Source organism: Channa argus, chromosome 11 (assembly GCF_033026475.1).
Source record: "Channa argus isolate prfri chromosome 11, Channa argus male v1.0, whole genome shotgun sequence".
Taxonomy (NCBI): Eukaryota; Metazoa; Chordata; class Actinopteri; order Anabantiformes; family Channidae; genus Channa; species Channa argus.
In genome coordinates, this window is record NC_090207.1 from 12,209,483 (window position 1) to 12,225,981 (window position 16,499).

A 16,499-nucleotide genomic window follows, 5' to 3' on the forward strand; every position below is an offset into this window, starting at 1 on the left:
ACAAATACAACAGAACAGAAGAAACTAAGCAAGCCACAATACACCCAGATTAAATTGAATTCACACAAGCAGAGGATAACGACAGTGCAGCTGCCACTAGCATGAATAAAACCAAGACCAGAAAACCATTACATCCTTCAACCCTCCTCCTCTTTTCCTTTCTCTTCTTTTCTCTTCTTTTCTCAGGTCCTCCTCTTAGTCTCTTTTATGTTTCCCTCCTCCCTCAGTTCTACCTACTTCCAAAGCCTTTGTTTACCAAGATGGTTTTCAGGTTTCTTATTTCTTTTCTTTTGTTGTCTCTGTGGGCTCCACACTCCTTCCCTCATCTCTCTCCTTGTTTTCTACACGTCCCTGGTTATCTCTTATGTGGTAAACAGATTTCCTCTCCTCTCCTCCTCTTTCCTTTCCTCTAATCTCATCTCCTCTAGGTCCTCTGAGTTTCTTTGCTTTTCCCCTTTTTATTCCAGTTTTTTTGCCCCCCAGGTAGTATGTGTGTGTGTGTGTGTGTGTGGTTGTGTGTTAATGAGCTTAGAGCTGTCTTCCTCCCAAGGTGAGGTACCATGCTGAGGTGATCAGCACTGTAGCAGCTGCAGGTATCAACCACAAACACCTGCCTGGTTGAGCACCAACACACACACACACATACACACACACACACACACACACACACACACACACACACACACACACACACACACACACACACACACACACACACACGCACACACACACACACACTGTAATTTCCTTCTTGCTCACATACAAAAAAATAATAACCAATAATAAACAGACAACAATAATTTCCTCGCTCCAATCCCTCACACGTACATATACAGAATAAATCTTTACTTTTCTCTCTCACACACAAACAGGATTCAAACACTCACATTAAACACACATTAAATACAGTACTTTTTTTCTCTCTTTCTGATACACACACAGCTGTCTGCTGCACAAGGCCGATAGCGCAACTCTGTCCTGTCAACACACAGGATAATCAGCTGCTAGGGATTGTGGGTAAGCTGTAATAATCCCTCACATGGAATATGGAAAGCATCAGAGAGTTATTCAATAGGATGGAGATAAAGGTGCGTGTGTGTGTGAGTATGGTGTGTGTGTGTGAGAGAAAGAGAGAGAGAGAGAGAGAGAGACTTTTCCATCTTTAATATGCATCTTCACCTGAAGCTGACTGTCAGTCAGTTATTGAAAAATAAAATAAAAACCGCACACACACACGCACACACACACAGAGTCTACACCAGCAGCCCTGCCCCCTCCCAGAGAAGCCACAGCTGCTAAAATGTTCCCTGTCAGAGCCACTAAGTCTTAATTAAGAACTACATTCTGAACAAGCCTCATTTAGTCAGAGGGACACCAGAGAAAACTTCATCATATTTACCTGTCGAGAAGCAAACTCTTTGGCACAGTGGAGCTTCCAGCTCATGTCTTCATCAACACAGTGTAACAGGTAAATCAGAATGTAGTTAATGATAATCTGTGGATCATTTTTGTATCTATTATCTTTGACTAACTACAGTTTGAAGTTTGTCCATGTTGGATGTGTCAAATTAAAAAATAATTATTATAATAATTATAATAATTTCTTTGAAATGTCTTCCTTACTTTGAAAGAGCTTTAATATACAATCGTTCCATGGTCTTGTAAGAAAAAAATCAAGGTTGTCAATTGTCTAGAGCTGTCGAGCAACTGTATGATGTAATACAGCTTGTTCTTATCAAGTATAATGAAGATCCTGCTGGATTCAATTGGAAATGTATTCGATTTTTTCTCATTCTGCCAACAACTCTATGCACATTTGCTCCATAGCTCACATTTGATGTAGTCCTAGTCCATCAACTTTATCCAATGTTTTTTTTTTTTCTTACAGCAAAATAATTTCCTTTAATATTGTGATGTATGCTTTTTTAGAAGGGTGTAGGATAACACAAAACTCATCAACTCTCTCACCGTTGTAGAATTGATCACAAAATTGGTGAGCAGATTTCAAACACACAGTTCCAGGGCTGTTTTCCCCCGAGGACTGAAAGCTTGTCAATTATTGATCACCCAATCGATAGCTATAAACTGCTGATCAGAGACATTGATTACCTTTTCCCTGAATCGTTCCAACTGCAAGTTGCAGGTGAATGAACACACATCCACATGCTATCGGTTTCTCTCGGCTTATTTTTCCTTTACAGACACAAGTTACAATCATGATTCACAATAGACTAAAAATGGGAACAAATTACCATCTCATCAATCATCAGAACACAATGGCAATTTAAACTCAGCTTTTGGGTCATGTTCGTCCCCTACGTTGACACTTTAGGTCTGCACCCACACACACACTTAGAGGGTAACACACAAAATGTACCATAATTATACTGGAGGAAAGGGCTAACAGCGCATACAGATCCTAAATGGTGTGAGTCCTCCCCAGAGTCTGGATTTTCAAGGGTTTTAATCTGTTAAATATGTGCGTGGCTACGTGGCTAATCTGCTGGTTAATCTCACTAACACTTTTTATGGGATTGCTTGCTGCGGCAAGGATTACCTCACAACAGATCACAACCCGATTTAAATAATCCTCCTTTTCTGATGAAACTCTGTTTGTCTCCCATCCCGTTCTTTTGCCACACTGTTAAACATCATCCATTTATTTCACAGATGTTTGGCTTTCTGTATGTGTGGAAATACAGTCCCACCAACACAATGTCTCCTTCTCACAAAGGGGCTGCAGATGTTGAGAACATAACTATAGAAATGTTCATTTTAGTCATAATTAACCACATTTTTAAAAAAAAATCAATACAAATACAAATGTAATTTTTCTGATTACTCGGATCTTGGTTACTTCTACTCACACATATGTCTCTGTTGTGTCCTTATTGAGACTTATCATCTCAATAAGTGGTCCTTATTGCATCCTTATTGCATTAATTGCTTTTCAGCTGTGTTGTCTTATGTATACTGTAAATGACAAGAGACAGTAAAATAGTAAAAGGCATAAATATGTAGCAAATGGTTTGTCCTCAATTTACTGCACATGTAGGGTTGTAGGTGTAGTGGTGGTTGAATGTGCGACATGTACAGTTTGTATTTTACTCTAATTGCTAAATCATTTATGAGATGTACACATGAAATAGTTCAACATCTAGCAAATGGGGAGTTCATGGTTTCTGATGTGCGCTGCTTATTAACTATAAATGCTTAGTTGATTCATCTGAAAACATCATGAGGTCAAAATTGTAATTTGTCTATTGCTTTGTTTTATGCACCAAAACCTGCAAAAACCATCCCAACATCATCAGCAAATACTTGCATGCTCACATGCTAAGCTAATGGTGACCATGGTAAACATTACCTCTGTTAAAGCCTTGTCACTGTGAGCATGTCTTTGAGAATAACTTTTCATTGTGCCATATTTTTGTTTTGTCTAATAGGCGTTAAAGACATATATGTCCCTCCAACTGGACAATTCCTTTTAAAGCAGCAGTCCCTGTTATTTTTAGGTTACGATGCACATGCAGTACTATATTCGTTTTATGCTAACACAACTTTGTATTTGGAGTTAGAAGGTGTGGGCTGTGCTCTCTGCATCAGAAACCTAAATTATTAGCTATTTAGAGCTATGGTCAAAAACAATTTATGTGTGGAGCCATGGTGTTTGGCAGTTTTGTGGAATATTTTTGAAATTCCAGATCTCAAAAATGCAATATCACATCTGATGATCACAGTCCTGCCCACATCACCATTAAAAGTTACTATAAAGCCATGTAAACATTGTGTTTTTCCATTAAAATGCAGCATTTTCTATGTATGCACTTTACGTGCACATGTGTGTCTGAAAAAAATATTTCCCAGCATGTATTTTTTTTTATCTCTTCCTGTCTCTCTCCACTAGCCTCCATTTTCCGCTCTGAGGGTCTGGAGAATCCCCTCATGTGGAGAGAAGCTATGATAAAGTAAGCAGAAGAAAGTGGGGGAGGGAAGGAGGAGAGACTGGAGGGAGAGGAGAATGAAGGGGAAAGATGAAGAAAAAGAGAAGGGGGAAAAGTTTGGGGAAGAGGGAGAGGAGGTAGGGATGTCAGAAACAGAAGAAGACGGAGAATTAGGTTGGGAGTTGAGTACCGTCAGGGCAGGAGAGGAGGGGGAGGCTGAGAGGACGAATTGAAGGGGAGGGAGTGTTCAGTGGTGATGGTGGTGGAAATGGGGGTTTAACTGTATTACACTCTGGCAGCTCCATCTCCATCACTTTGTGGGTGAGTGTGTAAGCTGGTGTTTACTTGAGGTAAACACTGTGTGTGTGTGAGTTAGTATCGCCCACGAGGCCTCTACTCTGTCAGTCCTCAGCAATAATCAGCCTCTATCTCTCTTTTGATCCATCTCCACCTCTATCTCTCCCCTGCCGCTCTCTCTCACCTCTCTCTCCACCCCCCCTTGATCTCTCCTCCATTTTTCACTCTCCTTACACCCACTCCTCCCACTTCACGCGCACACACAGACACACAGACACACACACACAGACACACACACACACACACAGACACACACACACACACACACACACACACACACACACACACACACACACACACACACACACACACACACACACACACAAATGGTGTAGATTAATGTGTGTGTGAATTGATTCAGCCCCTGCCCTTTCTAAGCATTCTACAAGCTCTATTGGCCTCTCACTCTCCACTGAGCAAGCATCTGTTTCACACTCCACTACTGCTGTCTGCCATATCACTCCATCTCTCTTTCTCTCTCACATGTCTCTCTCCTTGGCTGTCCTCTCTTCTTTGTATTTAGTGCTTCATTTTTTTCTCACTGGTTTTCACACTCGTTTGCATATCTTTCCTCACCCTCACTCTTTCTATCAATTCAAACCTTGCCCTCCCATCACAACATAATAATTAATGCTCAGTTGAACTGAGTGAAAAAAAGAGTTTACAGTAGGTCAGTAACAGGGGTTTTCCTGTAGGTTCTGATGACTTAAAAAGCCTAATAACCACTTATCATACCACTGATTAATCTCATTTATTGGCCAGATGGGAAATTTTCTGGGTTTAAGCTAAAAGTTAATAGGCTAAATATGTCTGTGTATCATGTTATATCAGCTGTAGGTTTCACTATTGACCTTATCAGTATTAAACCAGGCCATGATAATTCTCTCACCTTAAAGAATAGGTTGCAACAGCAAAGTCTGTTTGAAAACTGAAACTGGTTTTGTTTCCTTTAATAATTGGTTCTGCCCATGCTGGGTAGGAAAATGTTATCTTTCACAAAACCCTTTTTAAAGGAAGTTATGGGGGACAAATGCACATGTATAGTATCTAAAGTCAATATGATGATTCAACAGTTCAGGGTTTATTAAATAAAGGGGATTTCTTTCAAAGTGTAAAAAGTCTTTTTAGTGTAGAATGCACTCTTTGTGTTTCCTTGAACAGTGTTTTTCTGTTGAGCTTTGGTGAAAAGAAATGAGAACTGAATTTAGTGATAAAAAGGATCCAAAGATATCCACTTATTCTGACTAATTTGAAATGTTAATGCCTTCTATCGTCTTATGGTGACTTTTTTATTTTACATTTGTACCGTGAACCACTGAATGGAGGTGGCTGTAGCTCACTTGGTAAGGGCGTTGTCCATGGGTCAGTGGTTCAATCCCTGATCCTGGCTATATGTCGCAATCTATAAATGACTGAATATTCAATTGGGGAATAATACATTGCAAGTAAAATTACACTTTTTAGTTTGGCAGACATCTATAAATTTAGAACCATTAGATTGTTTACATCTACTCAACTATGAAAAACACACTTTGCCAAAGCAGTTTTCATTTGGTCAGTTATCCATTCCACCATCCATCTTTTTGTTGCCTACTAGTTGTTTAGATCCCAAAATAAACCAGGAAGCCAAGATATCCCATCCAGCCACATGTTATAAAGATAGTTTAATATGACCAACAACTATTGCACTGATCATTTTAATCAGAGTAATTGTTTTACAGTTGATGTTTCTTATTTCACGAAAGAGGAAAGGACAGAGCACTCTTTCTGCTGAGGAGACTAAAATGTTTTGCAGTGCATGAAGCACTACTGAAGACCTCTTTTCTCTTGTGGTGGCCTCAGCCACCATCTTTTATGGCCTAGTCTGGTGGTGCAGTAGCATCTCTACAGCAGAGACTGGATAAGTTGGTCAGGAAGGCCAACTGAGTCCTGGGGATGCCCCTGGACACAGTACAGGAGGTGGGAGTAAAGAGGGTGGTAGGCAAGTTATCATCCTTCCTGGAGAACGAATCTCACCCCATGTATGACACAGTGACATCTATGAGCAGCTCTTTCAGTGACAGGCTGTTACATTCTAAGTGCTGGAAGGAGCGATGTCGTAGGTCTTTTCTCCCTGCTGCTGTCAGTCTTTACAACCACAGCAACCAAAACTAACTATAATATACTTTCCAACTACTGATTGTAACACGCAATAACATCAACCCTAGTGCAATTGTTTTTTTGTTTTTTTTACTGTATACTGACTTTTAAAAAAAAATCCTGTACAGAAATTCTATTCAGAAAAAGGCCCATGTAGATGTGAGCCGTTGACCAGCTAAAAACTGACTCAGTTGAAAGACCCGCTTTCATATTGTAGTGGTGGTGGCCTTTTTTATTCTCTCTTCAAAGGAAAAACAACAGCAAAGCTCAAAACATACCACAACCAACAGTGGTAGTCCCCAGCACCATCTCTTTCACACCAATGCATAAACAGATTTCATCAAACCACCTCTTGACTTGACCTTTTCCAGGAGGTGGTGTTGTATTCACAGTGAAGTCATCAAAGAAGACACTGTTCACTTCTCAGCTCCATATTTCTATATATATGCTCCATATTTCCATGTCTAAAGCCTACAGTTACTGTTTATCAATGAACTACAGGTTTTCAAACCACCGTGATTAGACCGGTATGTTGGAGCAGGTAGTGGTGGCTGAAGTGTTTGTTCTTTTGAGTCTTTGACTACACAAAAGCTTCTGTTTTGTTATCACGGTGCTGTCAGGTAGCACTGACTCCGAATAAAGGCAGTTAGTGTGCATCTCTAATTTCCCTGGGAGAGACCGCAAGACGGCCTGTGACTCACAGCTCAGAGAGGAGATAATTACTGTTTCCTCCTCACCTCTCTTCCTCTCTTCTCTCCACCTTCTCCATCCCCCCATCCCATTCTTTTTTTTTTTGCTTCTCTTCCTCTCCAGCTGAGTGATTACCCCTCATTAAAAATCAGAATAAAACATTGTTAGCACAGATCGTTAGGGCGCTCTCTCCCGCCTCTTTCTCACCCACTACTCCATCGTTAGCACTCAGCACCGGCACTAAACGAGCGGCCTTTGAGGAATGTTATTCTAATTCCAATTAGCTCTCCAGGCTTGGAGGGGAGCCAAGTCCCAGAGAAAAACACTAAAGCTACGGGCACACGCACACCAATGAGAAGCAAATAAGGGCACACACTGAGGATCAAGCACACACACATGCTTGAAACAAAGCATACACACACACACACACACACACACACACACACACACACACTCAAGTGACACACTGAATACTCAGAGTATAGCAGCGGCTAATGGCTTTGGCAGCACTCTCACAGGGACCTGAAGAGCAATTAGGCTCCAAACTACACATTGTAAATCCCCTTCTGATTACTGTGTGTGTGTTTGTGTGTGTTTTGTCTCTTAAAATAAGTGTGCACATCACTTCAGTGTATTTATGCATGCATCTAAGTGTGTGTGTGTGTGCGTGTGTGTGTATGCTTTGTTTCAAGCATGTGTGTGTTAAGCACTGTTTATCTGCTACCAATTACCTTGCCCTGCCACAGGAGACACACTGGATAAATGGCAACTTTAAACACACACACACACACACACACAAACACGCACACACACACTTATACACACACAAACACAGACACTCATTTGTCGCATAACCCCACGTAAATGTGCACAATCACACCGTGAGCAACACACAAACTCAAATACACACTCACAAAGTAGCTGTCTTATCAGTTTATGCTGGTGTGACTGGAGAACTCGGTCACATGACCTGCAAGACAGGAGCAGCCAGGCGCCAAAACTAATTTCCACCTTCAAAGACTCCCTTATCTCCTCAGACGATGAATGTGTGTGTGTGCGTTGGAGTCAGTGTATGCCTGCATACAGTTATATGTTTTTGCCTGCATATATGTGTATCACAGCGGCAGTGTGTGGTGGATGATCTGATGTCCTCTGACAGAAAGACTTGCAGCAAATCATGTATCACTGTCTCATCTGTAACAACCAGGCCCGCATGCACACAAACACACACAAACACACACACACACACACACATACAAGCACACACAGAAAGATGAACAGATTGAAACACCACACACACCATAAGCAGCAGTGCAGGGAAGGTGAAGACACTGATAGGGCAAGTGAAACATGTGAAGCGTGGAAGGAGATGAGAAGTATGAGGAGGGAGGGGAGACATGTATAAGGGCCGCTTCTCATTTACTGTCATATTTCTTTTAAAACAATACACAAAAACCTTTGGGCCTGACAAGGCCAAAGTTCAGGAGATGAACAGACAACATCTGTATTTCAAGATGTCCCGATTTCACTGGGGCTTCCGAGGTAACATGGCTTCTCCGCCCTGCAAAGGAAAATATCAAAGGTGAGCAGGAGCAGAAAACAACCAGCTGAAAAACAGCACACCTGGAAGTGCAAGGTTTTCAAGCGACAGCAGCAGCAGCAGTAGCAGCACTGTTGTATATTTCATGGTGCTCTTTTGAAGTTGTCCCTACATTTTCCACCAGCTCTTCAAAGGTCAGACTGCAACTGCGTTTCATCATCCCACCACCCCCACACACCATGACTTGCTCAGTCTCCTCTCCACTGATGTTTCACTCATGTTACATTCTCTCTGTTCAGCCCTTCTTCTGGCTCTTTCTCTGTCGGCACAGATTTTTCTCGAATCATGTGAAAATCTGAATATAATGAAATCATGTTTAATGCTTGGTGACTGGTCTGCAATGCACAAAACAGACACAAGTAGAACTGATACTTGGAGTTGAGTGAGAAAGCTTGTGCCTGCACGACCTACAGACACCAGTGAGCAGTACAGTCTGTGTATTACTGTATGTTCCTGTCAGTGAAACAAGGAAACTGATGTATTAAGCTAGACATGGGGTACTGCATATGTGTATCAAATATCATATAAACTATGTGCAATGTTTGATCATGTTTGATCAGGATTCATTATTTCCAGTCTAATTGTCTACTAGGAACCATTTACGAGAAAATAGCTGTATAATGTAAAATAATCGCAAATGAGCTAATTAATTATCAGGTGAGTCACAGTGGCAACGGTCTATCATTAGCTGTAATTGCCCTGCTAATGATATACACAAAGTCATACAGGAGGTGATTGTGTGTCCATATACTGTATGAGTGTGTGCAGGACATTCTTCGTGTGTGTGTGTGTGTGTGTGTGTGTGTGTGTGTGCGAGACCTATTTATGTGTGTCCCTGTGTGTGTGCCTGCATTGCTGTGCGCAATTTGTTGTCCACATCATATCCATTAGCATCCTCCTGACCTGGAGCTGTTCCAGCCAATCAGATTCCAGTGTGCTGTCAGCAGGTGTCGTCAGCTCGCTGTGAGATTTATCAAAGTGACGGAGCGGACCGCACAGCACGACAGCAGCATTTATCTCTCTCTTGTGCTCCATTCTCTCCCACTCTGCACCACACACACACACACACACACACACACACACACACACACACACACACACACACACACACACACACACACCATCACCACATGAGAATCACATCAACATCACTTTATTTACTGCAGAAGCAAAGAAAAATGATAAGGAGGAGAAGGAAATCTAGGAGAAGCGAAGAGCTCAAAATGCCTTAAAAAAACAATGATTGACCAACTCAGTTGTTAAGATGCATTTAATGAACCTGGGATGCACTTGATCTTCATCATCACCTTCTTAGCTCAGCATAAATCTTCTTTAGCAACTGTGTTAACACTTCTTCATCGCTTTTACACATTTTTTACATGCTTTTTCAAAACAGATAACACAAATTAAATTCAGGGACACAAAACTTTATTGAAATACAGTGTAATACTAAAGTAAATATACAGAAAAATAGAAATAAATTATTTAAACTTCTGGTTGGAAATATGCAAAAATCAAAGTAAAAACTGAATTTTACATTTAACATCCTTTGTTTCTGTCAATTAGGCCACAGGTTCTCATCAACATCACACATCATCCCTTTACTTTTGATCTAGATCTGCAACAAAGAGGAGAATCTCTTATAGATGGATAAGGACTTATCACTGATTGAAGAATTTCTCATAGGAGTAGGCACAAACATATATTAGGAATTCATAATTTTGCTGGGAACATGCGCTTTTTTTGTTTGACACTGTAATTCAACAAAGTTTTTGGTCATTGAATGAAGTGTCATTCAAGCGTTATGAAAAACAGTGCTATAATGTGTAAAGCTAATGGAAAAGTGTTAACATACGTGCAAACAAAGACGTGCTCTGTTAAAAAGGTGACGATAAAGATCAAGTGGATCCCATTTTAATTAAATGCAATTTATCTCTTTATCTGGCTATAGGTGGATTACCTGCAAAACATTCTGCATTGTGAGAATTTCCCCTCAGGACCGCCCTCACACTGACACATTTAACCACACTACACATAATACCACCCATGACCTTTGACCTTTCACTGCACCATGACCCCACCATGATGATGTACAGCAGGCTCATCATCTCCATGGTAACATAAACTAGTTGCGACCAGCAGCACCACATGGGGAGTGTATGCATGTGTGTGGTGGGGCTCCATTAGTGCAGGGGGAAGGACGTCCACACACACACACACGCTTGCATGCACTCACGCACGCACACACGCGCACGCACGCACACACACACACACACACACACACACACAGGGCTCTCCATCTGTCTATGTAAATCGATCCTGACCTTTGGTGAACTCTGGCTGTGCAGTTTGACAGTTACTCACTTGATAAGTGTGTTTTGTGTGTTTGTTTGTGTGTGTGTGAGTGTGTACATGTTTTTCAACTTTGTGTGTGTCTGAGTGTGCATATGTGTATAAGGCATTGTTTTTTAATAAGTGTAACTGAGTACAGAAAAACTTTGTTCTGACTTGGGTGAGTTGTTTCTACCTGTCTGTGTGAGAATTCATTGTAGACACTTAAATTTGTATGTAATAAAACATTATATTTGTGTGTGAAAACATCTGTGAACACATTTTGTGTGTATAAACATATGTCTGTGTGTCGGGAACCAAAGTTTGGTTGTTTAATTTACTGCTGGGTTTGAACAAACCAAAGACAATAGATTTGGTTACGTGGTGTCCTTCACCACAAAAAATGCAAATATAGCAGATACTGATCACTGCAAAATATAAATGTTTTATACATTGACAGTAGAATAAACTAAAACTTTTCGGGGTATCAGAGTTTCTGTGCATGTGAATCATTTATTTGTTTTTCTAACTGTGTCACTTCTACCTTATTTGTCTTTGCCAAAGTAATAGACTCAGTGACAAACTAGATGGCAGCTGCCCAAAATCAAACCTAGGTTACATTCCTGTGTGAACTACATGTCAATATCGGCTGCTCTCGAGTGTGACGAGGGTGGTCAGTTTGTCAATAAATTTTCTAGATGAGATCTCTGTGTTATTGTGTTGGCTGAGGGGGTCATTATGTCAGTAGGTGCTTTCTCTGTGTGCTGACACACATACAGATGTCAATCAACTGACAATGGATTTAACAGAATAATTTAAATGCGCACAATCTGTTTGTGTTACACTTTGACTTGGTTAAACACCAGCGAATCAGATATTTAGCTGTTAAAATGTCATTTTGAAAAATTCCAGTGGGAAAACTGCCTCAGACAGGAATTCTGATGTCTGGTCTAGGAAGGGGATTCAGTTTATAGAGGGACTGACTGGACATCAACTACAGCTGGAGCTTATTGACAACTAATACTGTAAAGAATCCAGCCTGTACCCCCACCATCAGTCCATCAAATGGGGTCATATTGACTTTGAATATTCCCACCAAGTACATTTGAAATAATGTCTGTGTTTGGAAGAGTGTTGCAGTGAAGCCATGTTTTAATACACAGATATATACAATACACTCTCATACACACACACAAACACACACACACACACACACACAAACACACACACAAATGTTCTCAGATTAACCTAATCAAGCTAATCTGTCAGATTAACACACATTATAAAACGGCCATTAATCCCCACCCGTCCTTGGATAGCACTAACTGAGCGGTCGTAGAGATAAACACAAGTGCAGCGTCTCCATGATGGGCTCGGTTCTAGAAGTACATTACCAAAAATGTTCCCTATCGTTGCTTTATTGTGTTGTAAAGGAATCAGAGGTGGAACCTGTAATATGAAGAAAAGGAAGAAGTGGGGCCCATTTCTAAGGCTGGATTCCAGCTTTTTACAGCGAGTAAAAAAGATATAAGTGAAATGTGGTGTTGCTAGTCAAACAAAAGTCTTTTTTTTCTGAACCAAACCTTCAAACTAGGCGTTTTAGGCTTTGCTGGTGGTTTGGTTCTGACGCAGTAAACAAACTCTTTGGCAAGATTTAAATCATTTGTACAATCATAGCATACACTGTATAGTACAATAAACTCATTTATAATGACTATTCAGGGGTTACAAACTGTACTTGTCAGGCACAATTAAATTTACATAACATTTTTTTCACAGTGCGGCTTTTACATGAATAGCATGTAAACATTCAAATGAAAGAGAACTATGTACAGTCTTTATGTGTGTGCAACACTACAGCATTTAAAATTATTCAAACTGCTGCAGGACTTAAATGCAGTGCAGTGACTGTTAGGAGGCTGCTGCCCTCTTGCCTGCAGAAGTGGTACAGCACAACATTTTGTGCAGCTTCACCTACAAAAACTATAAAAATTGACTGATTGATTGATTGATTCAAAAGAAATTGATAAAACAGTTATGTGGGAAGAGATCCTTCTATTCATCCATTATGTCTAAGCACTAATTCTGTACAGGGTCATGTGGGGGGGCTGGAGCTTATCCCAGCTGTCTTTAGCTGTCCACCCTGGACAGGTCTCCAGTCTATCTCAGGGCCAACACAGACAGACATACACAGACAGACAACCATTCACACTGACATTTACAACACCAATTCCAGAAGAAGTTGGGACATTTTGTAAAAAGTAAATATAAAAACAGAAAGCAATGATTAGCAAATCTCATCAATCCATATTTTAGTCACAATAAAACCTAAACAACATATTAGCTGTTGAAACTGAGAATATTTACCATTTTGGCTAAAATATTAGCTCATTTTGAATTTGATCGTACAAACACATCTCAAAATGCTTTGTGTTATTGATGACATCAAAACCTGACATGACAAATCACATGACAACATATTGTGTGTGTGTGTGTGTGTGTGTTGGGGCGGTCGGCTTTGATGTATCTGACATCAACGTTCATTTGACAGTTCCAGATGTCAGAGTAACCAGTGATTCTGTTTTCGGACTTTTGACCTTTCCAGATGGTCACACCCCTCTCTGTCTATCATCGACCCTTCCCGAGAACACACTGTGAGGGCAAAAAGCTTAGGGTTAAACAAGTGCTGATCATATTTCAAACTTTCAGTTTTTTAGCATGAGTATGAGAAATTCTGAATGCAAGATCTGTGAACAATTGTTTCATGTGATAAACACATAACTTTGAACAGTTAAATTGTCCACTTTGTATAGAAGCAGTGTTTAGGAAGAATAAAGGATGCTGTTTTTAAAAAGTTTTATTATAAATTTAGTTTGAACTAAAGGACAAATATTTCTATATTTTCATGAAGCATTATTTATACTTTACATTACCAGGCTTTTTTGTCTTCCTCTTCTTCTGTTCCCTTTCAGGGGTCACCACAGTGAATCATGTGCCTCCATCTAACCCTGTCCTCTGCATCCTCTTCTCTCACACCAACTAACTTCATGTCCGCCCTCACTACATCCATAAATCCTCTCTTTGGTCTTCCTCTACACCTCCTGCCTGGCAGCTCCAACCTCAGCATCCTTCTCCCGATATATTCCCCTCTGAACATGTCCAAACCACCTCAATCTGACCTCTCTGACTTTATCCCCAAAACAACATGAGCTGTCCCTCTGATGTCCTCATTCCTGATCCTGTCCATCCTCGTCACTCCCAAAGAGAACCTCAACATCTTAAGCTCTGTTACCTCCAGCTCTGCCTCCTGTCTTGTCTTCAGTGCCACTGTCTCTAAGCTGAAAAACATCGCTGGTCTCACCACCGTCTTGAACACCTTTCCTTTCATTCTGGCTGATACTCTTTTGTCACACAACACACCTGACACTGTTCTCCACCCGTTCCAACCTTCCAACCTTGTCTTCCTCTGCAAATCAAATATCAGACTATTGTTTTTATATGGTAATGCCAAAAACTTGGTTGAAACGTCAGGTCTCACTGACAGGTGTGTTGTATCAAGACTTGTAACTCTGAAACAAAATGCAAAAATCCTGTCTAATTCCACTTAGTTTTTAGCTTTTGGAAAGAATTGTTGTGCAGAAAAGTCATTTATGAGAGCTTTTTGGGTTTTGTGATATTCACCCTTTCCTGAACCTGCACCACAAAAGGAACTTGCTCTCTCTAGTCTAAACTAATGTATTCATTACTGTCATTAACCTTTATGCTACACAGTCTCCTTATCTAATTATCCTCCTGTTACCACTGAACACAAACACAGACACAGACACACACAACATTCTCAGCTGCTATACCCTCCCCCTTCCCTACCTCCACTTCCCCACATGTTGTTTGACAAATGAATGGACTTGCCTCATCAAACACATGACAATGTAAACAGATGGGAGGTGGAGACAGGGACGCGTGCCAGCGCCAGACACACACACACATCCACACAGTGCAAAATCACGAACATATGTTGCAGTTATTCAAACAGCTATGCTCGGAGACACTTGCAGACGCTCAGGGAGTATGGCTAACAGGAGGCTCTTTCAGAGCACAAATGAAGGAGAAATTATCTGATTTATTGATCTGTCTCCTCCTTTGTGTCTTAATAATGGAGGTGCAGATTGCTTGAATATGATAGACAGATAAACAAACCATCGTAACTCATGGGTTGAAACAAATCTGTATCAGTGATGATTACAGCTTCAAATAAAGATCTAATGATGTGAATGATACCAAGTCAATGTTGTCTTATTGTTTTTAATGAGAAATTCACTCTCAACACACGCACAATGAAAACATCATTGCACAGGCAGTGACTTCACAGTTGGTCTTACGACAGTAGTAAAGACATTAATGCAAAAAAGACATTAAATCTGGGTGGAAATAAATAGCTGAGCAACAGGTTCTCTGCTGCATGCATCTTTACTGTAGACAACTATTGGTTCTTGAGCTTATGAGCCAAGTGTGTGACAAAACACAAGCAGGACTGTGACCAATGTCTGAAAAAACATAAATTTACTTCAATGAGGTGAAATGTTTAAAGGCATAAATGTAGTTGTAGGTGGGTTAAAATTCTAATAATTAAGCTAACTTTGCAGTTGGGCTGATTCTTTTTTCTCATGTACACATGTACACCCATACACATGAATATAATTTTTTTTTGCCAGTGTAACAGTGCAACAGTTTGTAATTTGTGACACCTTTGCTTTTTTCCTGTACCTTTCATCTTCTATCTGTTAAAAATCAGAGTTTATTTTGACATTATGGCACTTGAACCCAAACCCAGACCGCTGTTTGCAAAACACATTTCATTTAAAGCATACTGACTTGTTTACATACAGCCCATCACAAGGTTTATAGTAACAATACTATCGTTATTATGAAAAAATAATTATATGGCATTCTGTAAAACGCATTTCTAGAAAAGTTGAGATATAAAATGTAAATAAAAAGACAATGCAATGGTTTGCAACTAATTTGAATTTTTATGTGCTTATTTTGAATTTAATCCCAGCAACATTTTCATTTTGAAAAGATGGGACAGGAGCATCATACAACACTGGAAAAAACGTAGAAGATAAAAAATAAAAAACAAACAAACAAGAAAACGACGAGCATCTCAGAGAGGCCAAAGGGACCTGCCTGGGATCCAGATTTGTCAAAAAAATATGAATAAAATTGGTGCATTGAGGCAAAAAGATAAATGTGGTCCTGACCTGTGAAGCAGTTAAAATGCTAAAAATAGGAAAAAAGTTTAATTTCAAAACTAATTAAACATGTTTTCAAATGAACAAATGATACCACCCAACTTTTTAAAAATGTGTTGCTGGCATTGAATTAATTAATTAAGAAACTGCTTTTAAAAAAGCAGTGACATTTTAACATCTGAAATG